This window comes from Mytilus californianus, unplaced genomic scaffold (assembly GCF_021869535.1).
Source record: "Mytilus californianus isolate M0D057914Y unplaced genomic scaffold, xbMytCali1.0.p SCAF_8, whole genome shotgun sequence".
NCBI lineage: Eukaryota > Metazoa > Mollusca > Bivalvia > Mytilida > Mytilidae > Mytilus > Mytilus californianus.
Genome location: NW_026262734.1, coordinates 25,906,544 through 25,923,092, shown reverse-complemented (window position 1 = coordinate 25,923,092; position 16,549 = coordinate 25,906,544). Strand labels below are relative to the sequence as shown.

The following is a 16,549-nucleotide window of genomic DNA, read 5'->3' as shown; positions in this document are numbered from 1 at the left end:
AGCAAAGATAGTGTTTAGTAACAAATCGATTCTAAATTTAAAAGAAAACTTAAATCATACCTTATCATACCTTATCAATCTTTTTATGTCTTTTTTTAATTCACATATCAAGGTCACAAACACACTAAAAGTTTGATCCGCCAGAAATTCAGCTACGCGTGGTGTCAATTTTAAGAAAGGAGTTGTATATTTGATGTCAGGTGAGTACTTTGATTATATTCCTTGTTGGGTAGGCGTGGTTTTGTGTATACTTCTCTCCGTGAAGGAAATGTTCATCGCAGTTTCAAATTGAACTACAGATCAAAATCAGAGTTTCGTGTAATACATTTTAATTCATCGCTCATCAACCTTATTATGTTTATAGCGGTAGTATAACTAGTAAGCAATTCCTCAAAGTTTATAATGTGATTTGTTCTCGAATATCAATTTTTGTACTGGCATATACAATTATCATTAGTAATGATTTTTAGATGAATAAAAAAACCTTGTTTATATCGTTGATATGATTACATTGTGAATTATGTAATCTATGACAATATGCAAAACAAGAAATCATTATTCTGAACTTACCAATGAACCTCATCAACATTTGAATATCGTTAATCATTATACAATAGCTCAGTGATGTGGGTTTGTAATTTGACTTACATGCCTTTACTAGATTACACACTCCTCTGCACATATTGTACAGTTTTTGTTGTGTTTGAAGACAACAGTTATTTTTCATAGCTATGCATATCCTTCTATTATCTGTTTTCGCTAAGTTTGTATCAGAATGTAAAATAAGAAAAAGACCGAACTCCAACGGAAAGTTTCTTAACAAACGACAAAATCTGAATCGGAAACACATCAAACGAATGGAAAACAACTGTCATATTTCTGACTTAGTACAGGCATTTTCTTATGTAGAAAAGGGTGGATTCAACCTGATTGTATAGCTAGCTAGACCTCTCACCTGTATGACAGACGCATAAAATTCCTTATATTGACTACAATGCGCGAGCAAAACAAACAGACAAATAGGAAAATATTGGGATACAACAGTCAATGTTGTCCTATAATTTTAACCACTATAAAATAAACATCTATGTCAATGTACTGTCTTTCTCCGTGTCTTAGATAACACCGGTAATCATAAAAAGCATGTAAAATGTGAAACAGTGCAAACGATAAACCCAATTTTGCTAATTCAATAAATTTAAAAACAAATATTGCCGATATCAACCAACAAAAATCGACCTGTACAAATTTTTTTAAAAGGGCATGACTCGAATCACAAAAAAAAAAAAAAAATATAACAAATAATTAAAAGACAAAAGACAAAAGACAAAAGGCAGAAAGTGCCAGTTCGATGAATCAAATTATGTCAAACTGATTTTTGTAGTTATTCATATATCACAATTTATATGTGCCTGATCCAAGTGATTTAGTGGTTGTCGTTCGTTGCTCTCTATCATATTTTTTTTCTATATTGGTTGTGATAAATTGGATAAATGATTTTTCCGTTTAAATTGTTTCACATTTTGTCATGTCGAGGCATTTTACAGCTGACAATACCATATGGGTTTGGTCTATGTTAACATCTTTACGGGGACATGTAGCTGCTTAAAAACACGTAATTTTGCATAAGAGGCTAGATGTTTCATTGGAATTCATACCACATCTCCTTCTTTTATACTGTAATAACGAATAGTTTCGGAAAGCATTTTAAAGCTATGTTGCTAAGCATTTGTTTCAAGTTTTATAAAAGGCTTATCATATAAAAACACAGAATAATTGCAACACGAAGGATACACTTGATAGTAGTTCGGAGAGGGATTTTAAAAGAATTGACGTGTCAATTTATCAAACATAAGAAAAACACGTCGGAAAAAAACATTAATTTATCATTGCAATACTTTCAGGAACTGTAAGTGGTTCAACATACCATACAACTAGTTGCCAGTGGAATCATAAATGGCAGGATATAAGCTCTGATACACGAACAAAACTCTTGGGTGGACAATTTAATAATTGTTAGTCGTAATATCACAAAGTCTTTTATCAAAACATTCTGTCGAATGCTATAATAACTTATAACACAAAGTCATGCAAAATAGATAAATCTTTCAAAAAAGTATTCATTTAAAAAAAAAAAAAAATTTCAAAACTGCAATCATTATTTGTCAAATGTATGTCAACTGTTCGAGTTGATAGAATACAAAAGGTTACTTCGATTTTTCATAGGGTCTCATTGGCTTAAGGGTCTAAGTTGTTCATCTACGGTAATCATTTGCCTGTCATTTTTGAGGTTTGGGTTTCAAGTCCTGTTCTTGGAGATGTGTGTTTGACTACGATATCAATTAACAAGGATAGCTACTTTTAGTTTCCTGCCGATAGGAGGTTATTTTCTGCGGGAAAGAGGGATACTTCAATATAAAACAAATATCCGACATGAAATAGTCAAAGTCATAGACATTTGCGTCTAACACAAACATGCAAACACATAATTTTGCAATTCCAATTTTATGAATAAAGTTGATAAGGCATAAACGCCAGTGGGATCAACCCACGTATCAAAAAGTCATCTATGAGATAAAATTATATATTTTCAATTTAAGATAAAGTTATTACATTGAGAAAGTTAAAATTGCTTAGTGCAATATTTGAATATATTTGAATAGTAAAATATGACTTTCTCTAACCAATTAACATTGTCAATTAAAATTTATTCCCACGCAATATCATTAATAAAGAAATGCAATATTCTAGGGAGCATGAATGAGTAAGTCGAAATCAACGAGGCAGTGAAAATCACAAGTCGAATAAGAATAGGCATAACAATATTGATATTTTATTTATGAAAATCATATTAGAGCACAAAAAAGAACACAGAGTAAATAAAGGCAACAGTAGTATTTCACTGTTCAATAGTCATTAATCTATTAAGCGAAAACAAATCCGGGTAAAAAACTAAAACCGAGGGAAACACATTAACTATAAGAGGAAAACAACGGAACAACAGAAACACTGAACTGCAACAAAAACAAACGCCAAAGTACATAGAAACGGACTATTTGATAACAACTGCCATATTTCTGACTTGGAAAGGGACATTTTAAGAAAAAATGGTGGGTTGAACCTGGTTTTATGGCTAGCCAAACCTCCTGCTCATATGGCAATATTAAAAATATCGCTAAAATGACAACACTACGCGACAGGAATACAGTACAAACAAACGCAATAACACTCAGCACGGAGAAATACATAAATAAATAATATAATTGTACATTACAACATGTAAACCGCAGAGTATAGCACCGGCATCACCAAATCAAATTTGAAGCTATGTGGTTAATGCTCTGGTTTCCTTAAAATTCAAAATTCGGGGAGATATTGATGTATCATATTGTATATATATATATTGATTTATATTATTATTCAGTATAAACAATGCAAATTAATCAATCTATTACATTTGAATTGGTTTTGGACACTGTTTTTAATAGTAAAAGTTCAGTTATAAGTTAATGTTGACTTTGAAAGATCTCCGCTGAATGTAAACAACCCTTTTAGTGAAGAGATCTTTTCATGTATCATTGAACCTATACTGGCTTACAAACCGTTAGATAAATTAGTAAAACATAGAAAAAAAAATCAATTATACAACCCTTTATCCCCCCGGGTTTGGTAGGGTTTGTGTTTTTCAGTCTTTCTTCTTTCTTTTATTCCTTAGAATGAACGATTTTAAATCGAATTGTATATTATTAGTGACATAGTGTGCTAGTGACCTAATACACTGTGTAACGAATTCATCTTACCGACTATCTTAACATGTGGTATTAAGACTGGTGGCCTATCTGAGTGATCAAGTCTTTATTACTTAGTATGTAAAATTACTTCCATTGGTCTAACTTGTTAGCTTTAAATGTGTTTTATGAATTTATTTCAATCTTTCGTCGTCAATTTCTTCGTCTGTTTTTTCTATTTTTCCTCAACACCATGTTGTTTTTACAAAGGGACGTAACACTACTACTAACCGTGTTTTGAAATAAACCACGCCTACTAACCCCATATGAAATATACAAGTTCTCCACGCGGTTGCATTTAACCAATCATATTCCTAGAAATGTATCAGCGGTAAGATAAATATATATATATAGTCATCTTATGGCATCGACAACGAACGGATCGAATGACAGAAAAATGGTTAAACTATTATATAAATTTGTTGTGCTTAAAACAAACTCTGTGATACGGTTTTGTAAAACTAAGAAGCATATATATTTATTTCAGAACTTAATATTTTATTTTACAAAAAAGTTTATTCAAATTTCATACAGTCATCATTTACAAATAACTAAATAAATGCAGAATAATTTTATTTCACATATTTACATGTTTATAATTGGTAATCGGGAAATCAGTTCTTCAAGACGAAACCGTCAAGAAAATAGTTTGCAAATCGCATCCAAAACATATTTGTTAAACAGTGTGTTAGGCTATTCTAATCTAACAGACCTAGATGCATAAGGTTCTCTAGCATATTTGGGTTCATGTTCATGTTGTTTTCAATTATAAACTTTCCCTACGTGACATATAAAAGCACAAGTATTACAGTGTTCTCTGTCCAGTCCAACATTATCATTTGTTTAATTTAAATTGAAACCTGTAAATCTAACTGAAAAAAATTGTATTAAAACAACCGAAATGCAACATTTTCAGAATCAAATAATTTTAGTTGTAATGACTCTCTCGATGACTTCCAAACGTGTATAACAGAAATATTATGGCAAAAATTGTCGATCTTAAATAAAAATACAATGCATTGCAAAAAAAAAGCCGTCATCATTTGAATTTCAAATTAGATTAATATTCCCATAGTCTGAATTTCTTACATCTTCTAGTTTTATACTTTTACGATATTATCCAATAGAATAAACAGTAATAAGACAGTAAATTATAACCATTGTACAACACTGGGGAAAATAGATAGTAGTTTTCAGCCACTTGGTGCTTTGCAAAGATATAACTAATGAACAACACTAAAGGGTTTATGAGGATCATGTTGTATAGATATAAAGAAGTATGACATATTATTCATTTTTCTGAGTCTTGTATAAGATATTCCTCTACTAAATAATGTTTGACTTTGATGTATTAGATAAAATCGAGAATGGAAATGGGGAATGTGTCAAAGAGACAAGAACCCAACTAAAAAGCAGAAAGCAGCCGAAGGCCACCAATGGGTCTTCAACACAGCGAGAAAATCCCGCACCCGGAGGCGGGCCTCAGCTGGCCCCTAAACAACAATGTGTACTAGTTCAATGAAAATGGACTAAATTCCAAAACATATAAATGAAGTAAAATTAAAAAACACACAAGACTATCAAATGCCAGAGGCTCCTGACTTGGGAAAGGCGCAAAAATGCGGCGGGGTCACACATGTTTTGTGGGATCTCAACCCACCCATATACCTCTAGCCAATGCAGAATAAACAAACACACAGCAATACGCACAGTAAAGACTCAGTTTAAAAGAAGCCCGAGTCCGATGTCAGAATAGGTAACAAAAGAAACTAAGCAAAATGACAATGATACATAAATTAACAAAGGACTACTAGCAGTTACTGACATGCCAGCTGCAGACCTGAAAAAAAAACTGATTAAAAGATTATGTCTTCATCATATGAAAATCAAGCATAATCCCTCCCGTTAGGGGTTTAGTATCATTCCATCATAAAATATATGAGAAGAACATAAACCGTATCATGCCAACAACTGGTTTTAGAATAAATGTATTTATTATCGATGCAAGGACCCTATGAGTGAATCAATATTAATACCAAAATATGCCATCTTTAATGACCTGACAACAGTATCGTAACTATATCCCTTCTGAATAAGTCTGTTTAAAGGTTTGGTTAGCTTTTTAGGTGAATGTCGACATTTTTGTGCTTTGTATAGAATATTACCATAAAAGATTGGATGTTAAATACCTAAACGTATAAGATGTCTGCATGTATACGAGTGATGTCCTTGTACCGACGATAAAATTTAGTAAATGTTTTGACTAGATTGTGATATCAAACACCCTGGTGTAATAATTTTTCAGTACTACAGAGGTTTCTCTCGTTAAAATCAAATACGGTGTTAAATACCCAAGCGAATCGAACAAGTTGAGATATATAAACACCATAAGATGGCGACAAAGGAACGTCACCAACTAAAAATGAATAATTAACAATAGGAAATGAAAAATCATCTCTTTTATCATAAATTGTGGTATTAAGCTTCGCGTTAAAGATATAGATATCAAGATCCAGGAAAGGACAGTGCTCATTGTTAGTATTAGCTTTATTTAAAGTCAGTTCAGCAGGATAAATCTCTTTAGTGTACATACTGAAGTCGTCATTATTGAGAGCCAATGTATCATCCAAATATATAAAAGAGTTATTAAATTTTTGTATCAGATGTTGTTTCGATGGGTCTTTTCTGATTTTAGTCACAAATTGTAACTCATAACAATACAGAAACAGGTCCACAATAAGAAGTGCACAGTTATTAATTAGTCCCCATTTTAATTCCGATAACTTGACGATATACGGAATCTCCATAGCGAACAAAAATGTTATCTAGTAGAAGTTTAAGAGCAGTTATCGTATCAAAGCAGGTCCAATTGAGATAGTTTTCCGTCTGTTGTTACTAAAAAATGACCTAAAAGAGTTAGAAAATATATATACTCGCATTCTGACTTTACAAATGCCCATTTAATTAGGTGTGTGAATTTTTTTTAATAAGATTATGAGGCAAAGTGGTATATAGGGTAGAAAAATCTAAACTTTGAACAGATTCGAAATCACCAATATAGGCATGCAATTTATCAAGTACTTTCAACTAATTTGTTACACTCTAAAGTAATTAATTCCACTATTTTCAAAGGCCTTATTTGAACAATTAATTTCCAGGTTTTTTATTGTACCAAGTGTACTAGTAAGTAGAATAGACATTTAAGTAGTGGAACAATGGCTTGAAGACGAAATAAATCTATATTTTGTAAGGTGTTTTGTGCAGCTTTGGAAGCCAGTACATAGTTGGAACTTTCATTGTATTTGGTTCTGCTTGTAAAGAGGTAGCTAAAAGTTTATGTTTGTTACAGATGTCATTTTCCAAAAATGGAGTTGGAATGTTTGTGAATTCGTGATTTCCTTTTGCAGAACCTCAATGTGAAATTTACGTCAAACTATAATGATATTATTAGCAGCCTTGTCAGCCAAGGACAAAAACAAATTCCTTGGCGAGTTCTTTTAGCTTATGTTTGAAACAAGAAACAGGGCTATTATGGTTGTTGTTAGGAGTAAAATGTTCTTTAAAATGTTTAATACAAATAATATCAACTATGTTCATTACTGAATAAAAAAAAAAGAATCTAAGAATGTTTTGCCAGCTTTTTTCGTTTTATCCATTTGGAGCAGTAAGTACGGAGTGAGTCGTGGATGATGTTACGACACTCATTCCAATTAATAATTGACGGGGGACGACATTAAGGTCCTTTACTGAGGAATGATTTCAACTCTCGGTCATGAACGATGTTAAGGTTTCCTGTTATAACATGGGAACTTGGGCCATAAATATATTCGGAATTACTGTAATTTCATGACGTTACACACTTCGGTATAATTAAACACATATTTCCGGGTAGATTTTTTATGCACATAACAAATAAGAGGGAGTTCAGTATTATCAAAATAGCCAGAAATTTGTTCTTTAACAGAATGATCATTAAAAATACTGGCAATATTTACAAAATCAGAACCTTTATTGACATATTTGATTTTAATAATATGTTTTTTTATGATCTTTTAAGGCGATAAATTTTGGGAAAAAAGTTTAGAATAACAATATGCAATTATAATTTGGACGATTTCATACTTAGGACTGCAATATGGAATTGTGTTGCAATCCTCTAAAATTTGATGTAATGTATTAACAGGTAAAGAACAGAGCTTGGTTAACAGAAAATGTCTGCCGTTATTTTTTTGAAATAGTAATTAGGTCCGACATATTTGTATTGTTGGTACGATATTTTCTCTGATTGCTATTTATTCTACGCCCATGAGAATGGTTTTTACGAACAGTTTTAGAAACTATATCCAAGCTGTTAACAGAATCGGTTCTTGATATATAATCAATCCCAATGATATTATCATTAAGACCGAGAGGATAGACTGTCTGTATTTTTGTAATCCAATTTAGGTTTGGTGCTTTGAGCTTACGAGTATTCTATGAAATTGTATATCTTATTGTTGTTTTGCTTGCACATGTGTTAACAAACGTTAAATTAGAGTTAGGATCCTTTGCTGGTAAGATGTTCATTATATATGCTTTGATAAGCCATGTGAATTTCCCCTTATCAAGATTATAACGGGGGTTGAACGTTTTCACCAATACCACATCTTTGTGTGTCAACGTTTGATTTTTGTTACATAGTTTTATTTTGGTCGTGTTGAAATTTGGTATGATTGACAAACATTTAATGGTAAATTTAGCTGAATCTATTACTAACCTTTCTTTCAGACATAAGGTCCAAGGACACAGTTATCGTCCTTTGGTTTTCGTTGTCTACGAATATAGTCCCTAGTGTGAACAGTGTATAACTTGCATTTTTTTTTTGATACACTTTCCCAATTTATTTCTTGATATTTTATGCATGAAATATTAAGTAAGGGGATGAAATTACATGTTAAAAAAATTTGGGTGCTGAATCTTTATGTTAAGTAGTGATTTGGTCCAGTTAAAAAAGGTCAAAAATTAGAATGTCGGAAGCTGTCAAACTGAAGTTTAGCCCCCCTTAACACAGAATTGTCAATATTTTGAGTTAGAGCTGGTAGAAGTTTCTATAATTTTGATATTATTTGTATCAATAGTAGTACACTACACTGTCAAAATCTTTTTGAGATAGAGCAGGTGCGATTTTTTTAATTTGAATTTATTGTCTAAAAGAAATGCACTACGAAATAACTGTGTTCTCGGGCCTAAGAGATGAATTCCGTAAATGTAGATTCTGTACTTTGGCAACTTTCCTGAATGGTTTTCTGGTTTCAATTTGTCAAACTCAATAAAAGTAAAGGATTTACATCTTTGTTTGACAGAAATTCTGTTAAAATGTCCCATTTTGGCATTATACGGCTAAAATAAGCATTTTAAAGCAGTTTCCATTTTATGCCTAAGAGCCGTGCTGACTTTCTATCTGACAGCTTTTTATGTTCCTGATATTTGTGTTTCTATGCTTAAATCAAATTTAATTAACCATTTGTGAACTCGGAATCTAGAGAAAAGTAGATTATCATAGAAAAAATGTGCAGAATATTTGTATTTATGTTCCTGGTTAAACGGCCTGTTTGATGTATGTGAAATTTGAAGAGCTTTGTACATAAAATCTGTAGTCCGTCACAAATATTTCACTAAATCTGTAAAAAAAACACTTTACAATGATCAGTACACCCTATTCATTTCATATGCTACCATAATTTTCTTCTTTAGGATAGTAAGTGGTTCAAATATATGCCAAATGAGACTAAAACTACATGCAAGTTTTCCATTGAAAAGTGAAAAACTGGTCATCAGACCATACTGTCTGCAAAAAAAAGTTGAATTCAAGAGTCCTTTTGCAATTAGACTTCTTGTATCATGACATCTTAGCATAAAAATGAGCAAAAAGTAAAAAATTTCACTTCCTTATAGCCTCTGTGTGCATTTTTATATGTAAATATGGGCTACGGCCTAAATCGACTCTAAATAATTCTCAGTCTTACATGGCCTAAGACCATTTTATACTCATGTGGTATGCTTTTTGTAACTTTTCTTTACATTTAAAGTACATTTAATATATATGGAAGAATAATGTATGGTTAAAAACCTTCAAAAACTTCAAATTGGTTGAAAAAAATGCATGTTTATGTAAGGCTTCCCTTAATTCGAAAATCTCTATTTTCAGGCACAGGCTCATATAAATTTGACTTTTGAATAACTGTAATAAATCTGATAAATCAAATGAGTGTTCCGTTGCTTTTAATACTTATTATATTAAATTCAAGAGTATTTAAAAAGCAAATTTTTGCAATATTTAAATTTTTTAGGCCAAAATCTTGACAGTTGAAAATATTTGATTTAAACGTCAAAAATAAACATCCAAATTTCAATATTAAAATGGCCCTAGTTTCTATAATATATATCCTATGGCCATGAAACTTGGCCAACTATCTTAAAATTGCCTAAGCTTAGGTCATGCAAAGTTTTATTAAAATTGGTCAAGTCTTTCTATCCTATTAGGTCCAAGGACACAGTTATCGTCCTTTGGTTTTCGTTGTCTACGAATATAGTCCCTAGTGTGAACAGTGTATAACTTGCATTTTTTTTTGATACACTTTCCCAATTTATTTCTTGATATTTTATGCATGAAATATTAAGTAAGGGGATGAAATTACATGTTAAAAAAATTTGGGTGCTGAATCTTTATGTTAAGTAGTGATTTGGTCCAGTTAAAAAAGGTCAAAAATTAGAATGTCGGAAGCTGTCAAACTGAAGTTTAGCCCCCCTTAACACAGAATTGTCAATATTTTGAGTTAGAGCTGGTAGAAGTTTCTATAATTTTGATATTATTTGTATCAATAGTAGTACACTACACTGTCAAAATCTTTTTGAGATAGAGCAGGTGCGATTTTTTTAATTTGAATTTATTGTCTAAAAGAAATGCACTACGAAATAACTGTGTTCTCGGGCCATAAGTCCGTATAGAGCTTGATATTCTGTAAAATATTCTGTGAATTGTTGTATTTTGATCTCTAGAAGTATTTCTCATATATTATTTCATTCAAACCAAGGAGTTGACTGGGGTGTGGAAAAAGAGTCATCACTGGACTTCTCCCATTCAAAAGTAAACCTTTGCTTAAGTGGTGAATCTATTTGTTTTGAAGATGAATAAATATGCAGATATGTGGAAGTCATATCCCATGCCTCGTGTATGGAAGCTGCCATGCTCTCAGCAATTTAGGTTTCCCTTGCACAACTCTTTTAGGGGCCTGTTGCTGTCAAGATCATTATGTACAAGGAATGGTCGAGAATTCGTACTAGGTGTATCAAATACAAAATGGTTTTAAAAATACACTATTATATTTTATAACTAGGTATTGTCGAAATATATCATTATGCTTGTGTACATGTGTTTATGTTTATGAATAATCAGAAAGGGCCTATACGTAGAATATGACAGATTGATTAATTTTTAATGTTTTTAAAAACCATCACGAGAAAATAATAATAATTAAGAACCTGGAAGGAGACAAAGTTGAATATACAGTGGCAGTGAATCCTAGTTTTAAGTTAGTATATAATATGCTTATTAAAATATTCTTTTAGTTGCGTTAGAGAGGTTTTAATATATATTCGCAACAGAAGAGGATTTATAAGGCGATTATTTTGTTCTATGATAATATCTTTCAAATCTTCACAAGACATTTTCTGTAAAATATCAATATCTGAATATTTGAATTTTGTTATACATATTTGATTTTACTTCTTCAAACAACATTTTGAAAAGAAAAAAAAATAATGCAATACTTCAAAAACTTAAAATTTAAATTTGGTTTATAGAATATTTAGAAGTGTGCAACAGCCTTAATTCAGACAATGTTCTTTTTATAGCAAGAAGTCTTATAAACATATTAAAATGTCGGTATAGCATTTTTTGGATAATTTTGTTGCTAATATTACATTCTTCTTCGTTTAAAATATCATTGAAAAGTACTAGACAAACACAAAAGACGAAGGGGCAGACCATTATGCACAAAAAGTGCTTTTTATTCGGAGAAATGCTTATGGACAACAGTCCGTAAATTAATATTTTTTATTATGAATCAATACATACATTTTTTTTCCTACCCCAAAATACTAAATTGTTCGAGAAACAAAATTACCGGTGGTGTTTTTTTTAAAGAAGCAGAAAGACTTCTCAACTTAGAATAAAGTATTTGATGTGTTAATCAAACTTTTTTTGTGTTTTTTTAACATCAGACAATTAATGTTGTCTTTTACATGTAATTAGTTGAGTAAGCACATTATTGCAGCAAATCTGAAAAAGATGAAAACAATGGCGAATTGCTAGGCTATACTGAAGTACTGTAACTTGATACACACAGCAGAAATCATATCATTAAAACCAGAGATTTAAATTTAATACGAATATTCGAGATATGAATCAATATCAAACATCGTGTTCGGAAGCAAATCAATTATAAATTGAACGAAAAAATTCATACCTTATCAATCCTTTGATATCTGTTTAATGTTACAGATCAAGGTCCAAAGCACACTGAAAGTTAGATCCGCCAAAAATGTAGCTGCGTGGGGGGGTCAATTTACAGAGAGAAGTTATATATTTGATTTCAGGTGAGTGACTCAATTATATTCCCGCTTGAGGAGGGGTTGTTTTGTGCTTACCTCTCTCAGTCAAGGAAATGTTCATCGCATTTTCCACATGAGCTACAGATCAGAATCAGAGTTTCATGTAAAATTTAAAATAACAAAAATACCGAACTCCAAGGACAATTCACAATTCAAAACAGAAAGTTCCTTATCAAATTGCAAAATCAAAAGTTCAACGTAATGCGTTTTTATTCATCGCTCTTCAACCGTTTGATCACAGAATGCTCATAGCGGTAGAATAATTAGTAAGCAATTGCTCAAAGTTTACATGTGTTTTTTCTCGAATATTGTATTCTATGACAATATGGAAAGTGGAAGTCATGATTCTGAACTTATATATGAATTTCATCATCATTTCAAAATATTTCATCATCATACAATAGGTCAGTGATGTGGATTTGTATTTTGACCTACGTGCTATTACAAGATGACACACATATTGTATAGTTTTTGTTGTGGGTTTGTATCAATGTATTGTCCTTCTCCATCTCTAAGATAACAACTGTAATTATTAAAAGCATGATAAAATGTGTAACAGTGCAAACGATAAACCCAACCGTCAAATATGGGCTAATGCAATAAACTTAAAAACAAATATTGCTGACAGCAACCAACGAAAAGCAGTGAATTACATCATCTTACTTTAATATTCAATCCCCATCTCACCTAGGAGATTCGTGTTTCAGCATAACATAAGAACGAACTTTACAAATCTATTTGAAAGGGCATGATTTGAATCACAAAACAAACAGACAAAAACAAAAAGACAAAAGGCAAACAGTACCGCAGTATCCGAAAGCCTGTTCCAAGCAAACCACTACTAATAGATTAATCATGTCTTCTTAGACTACAATATCAGTCTGTAAACATCCAACCAATTAAATGTTTGGACGTCAAAACTGTCAATTTATAAAAACATATGATAAACACGACGGAACAAACAAACAAACATAAATGTATAATTGCATAACTTATTCATATTCTAGGAACTGTAAGTGGTTCAACATACAAGACAACTAGTTGCCTGTGGAATCATAAATGGCAGGATATAAGCACTGATACACGAAAAAAAAATCTTAAATTTTAACTTAAATTTAATAATTTTTAGGCGTAATATCACAAAGTCGTTATTAGTGGTTTCTGTCAAATGCTATAAAAATTTATAACACACAGTCATCCAAACTAAATGAATCTTTCTAAAAAGTATTCATTTTTGATAAAATGAAAGATTCAACTGCAAGCATTATTTATAAAATGTATGCCACCGATTCGAGTCTTGATGTCATGTGAAAGGATACAAAAGATTACTCTGATTATTCGTAGGGTCTCACTTGCTGAAGGGTCTTAGTTGTTTATCTACCGTAATCATTTCCCTGACAACGTTGAGGTTCGAGATTCAAGCCCTGTTCTTGGCGAGGTGTATATATGACTTTGATATTAAATGACAAGGATGGCAATTATTAGTTTCCTGCCTAACAGATGTGATTTTCTCCAGGAAAAGAGACTACTTCAATATAAAACACATATCCGGAATGAAATAGTCAAAGTCACAGAAAGTTGCGTTCAACGCCAACATGCATACACATAATGTATTCAATTTGTAATAAAAAATTTATGAATAAAGTTGATTGGGCATTAACGCCGGCGATTTCAACCCAGGTATCAAACAGGCATGCATAAGATAAAATTATATAAGATAATGTAATGACACCGAGATAGTTAACACAGCTTTGTGCAATATTCAAGGGAGCATGACTGAACAAAAAGATCAACGAGGCAGTGAAAATCACGAGTTGGCATTCATTTTGATAATTTAATTATGAACAGTCATAATAGTCATAATAGAGCACAAAAAAGAACACAGAGTAAAAGTATAGCACAGCCATAACCAAAATAAAATTGAAGCCAAGTGGTTAATGCTCTGTTTTCTTAAAGTTCAAAATGCTGAGAGATGTTGATGTTGCATATTGTAAATATCGAATTATACTATAATTCAGTATATACAATGCAAATCAATCAATCTATTACATTTATATTGGTTACGGACACTATTGTTAAAAGTTAAACTTCAATTTTAAGTTGATGTGGACAATGAAAGATCTTCTCCGAATGGTAACAACCCTTTTAGTGAAGAGAGCTTTTAATGTATATATTAACTTATCATTGAACATATACTGACTTACAAACTGTTCAATTTATTAGTAAAACATAGAAAAAACCAATTATATAACCCGTTATCAAGCTCCGGGTTTTGGTACAGTTTGTGTTGCTCAGTCTTTAGTTTTCTTTGTTGTGCTTAGTGTACTGTTGTTTGTCTTTTCGTCTTTTGAAGTTTTTGCCATGACATTGTCAGTTTGATTTCGACTGATTAGTTAGAATATCCTTTTTGTACCTTTTGCCTTTCTTTTATCCCATAGAATGAACGATTTTAAATCAAATTGTTATGATATGATAGATAAACAGATTATTACATGAAATTTGTCATATTGGATGTATTATTATATCAAGGTTCAATACCAACCCAAGAGCCGAATCTCTTTATCATATGCTTCAACAATGGAGAAAAATAACAGTTTAATATATTGATCCTTTTAAGTGGTTATCAAGTAGAAGTTCAAAAAGTGAAAAGTTTACGGACGACGCACTCACGGATCGATTGACATAAATGTGGTTAACTAGTATATCAATTGATTGTGCTTAAAACAAACTCTGTGAGATGGTTTTGTAAAACTAAGAAGCATATACATTTATTTAAGAACTTCATATTTTATTTTACAAACAAGTTTATTCAAATTTCATAGAGGCATCACTTACAAATAACCAATGGAGATTAATTAAATTTTACATATTTACATGTTTATAATTTTTAATCGGGAAATCAGTTCTTCAAGACATAAGTTTAAGAAACCCGTTTGCAAATCGCATCCAAAACATATTTGTTAAACAATGTGTTAAGACTATGATAATCTAACGTACCTAGATGCATAAGGTTCTCCAGAATATTTAGGTTCATTACTGCTGTTTTTATTTATATACTTTCCCTACGTAACATGTTAAAGCACAAGTATTACATTGTTCTCTATCCAGTCCAACAAACTATTTTTTGTTTAATTTAAATTGAAACCTGTAAATCTAAATGAATAAAATAGTATTAAAACAGGCGAAAAATAACATTTTTAGAATCAAGTAATTTCAGTTGTAATTTACTCGCTCGTTGACTTCCAATCGTGTATAAAAGAAATATTGTGGTATGAGAGGTCACTCTAAATAGAAATACAATGCATTGCAAAAAAAAAACAAAAAAAAACAAATTTGTGTTATTGGAAGCCTCCGTCATTTAATTTGCATACCAAATTAAACAAATATTCCCGTAATCTGCATTTCTTACATCTTCTAGTTTATACTGTCCGATATGATATTATCCGATAGAATAAACAGTAACAAGACAGTAGATTATAACCATTGTACAAAAATGGGGAACATAGATAGTAGTTTTCAGCCATGTGGTGCTTTGCACTGATATAACTAATGAACAACACTAAAGTTTTTATGAGTATCTTGTTATATAAATAGAAGTATTACATATTTTTCATTTTTCTGAGTCTTGTATAAGATCTTCCTGTACTGTTTAAATGGAATAATGTTTGACTTTGATGTATGAAATCAATTGAAGTGCGGGCATCGATATTAGAGTATAGTTTTATTATTAGATTTGGTGCTTTGACCTTACGAGCATTCTATGAAATTGTATTGCTTATTGTTGTTTTGCTTGCACACGTGTTAACAAACATTAATGTAGAGTTAGGATCTTTTGCTGTTAAGATGTCCATTGTATATGCTTTGATAATCCATTTGAAATTCCCCCGATCAAGATTAAAACGAGAGTGTGAACGTTTTCATCAATACCGAATATGTGTGTGTCAACGGCTGCGTTTTGTTATATAGTTTTATTTTGGTCGTGTTGAAATTTGGTGTGATTGACATACATTTGATGGTAAATTTAGCTTAATTTATTACTTACTTTTCAAGCATAAGCCAGTTTCAGCTTGTAAAATATGCTGTACATTGTTGTATATTGACCTCTAGAT

General features: G+C 31.3%; 1 long non-coding RNA gene across 1 annotated transcript; it reads left to right on the top strand.

The window, feature by feature from the left end:
• Nucleotides 1-2,149, top strand: LOC127710586 (uncharacterized). Its single transcript, XR_007986234.1, has 2 exons — nt 1-200; nt 1,905-2,149. It is a non-coding gene; the product is annotated as an uncharacterized LOC127710586 (long non-coding RNA).
• Nucleotides 2,150-16,549: the final 14,400 nt, after the last annotated feature.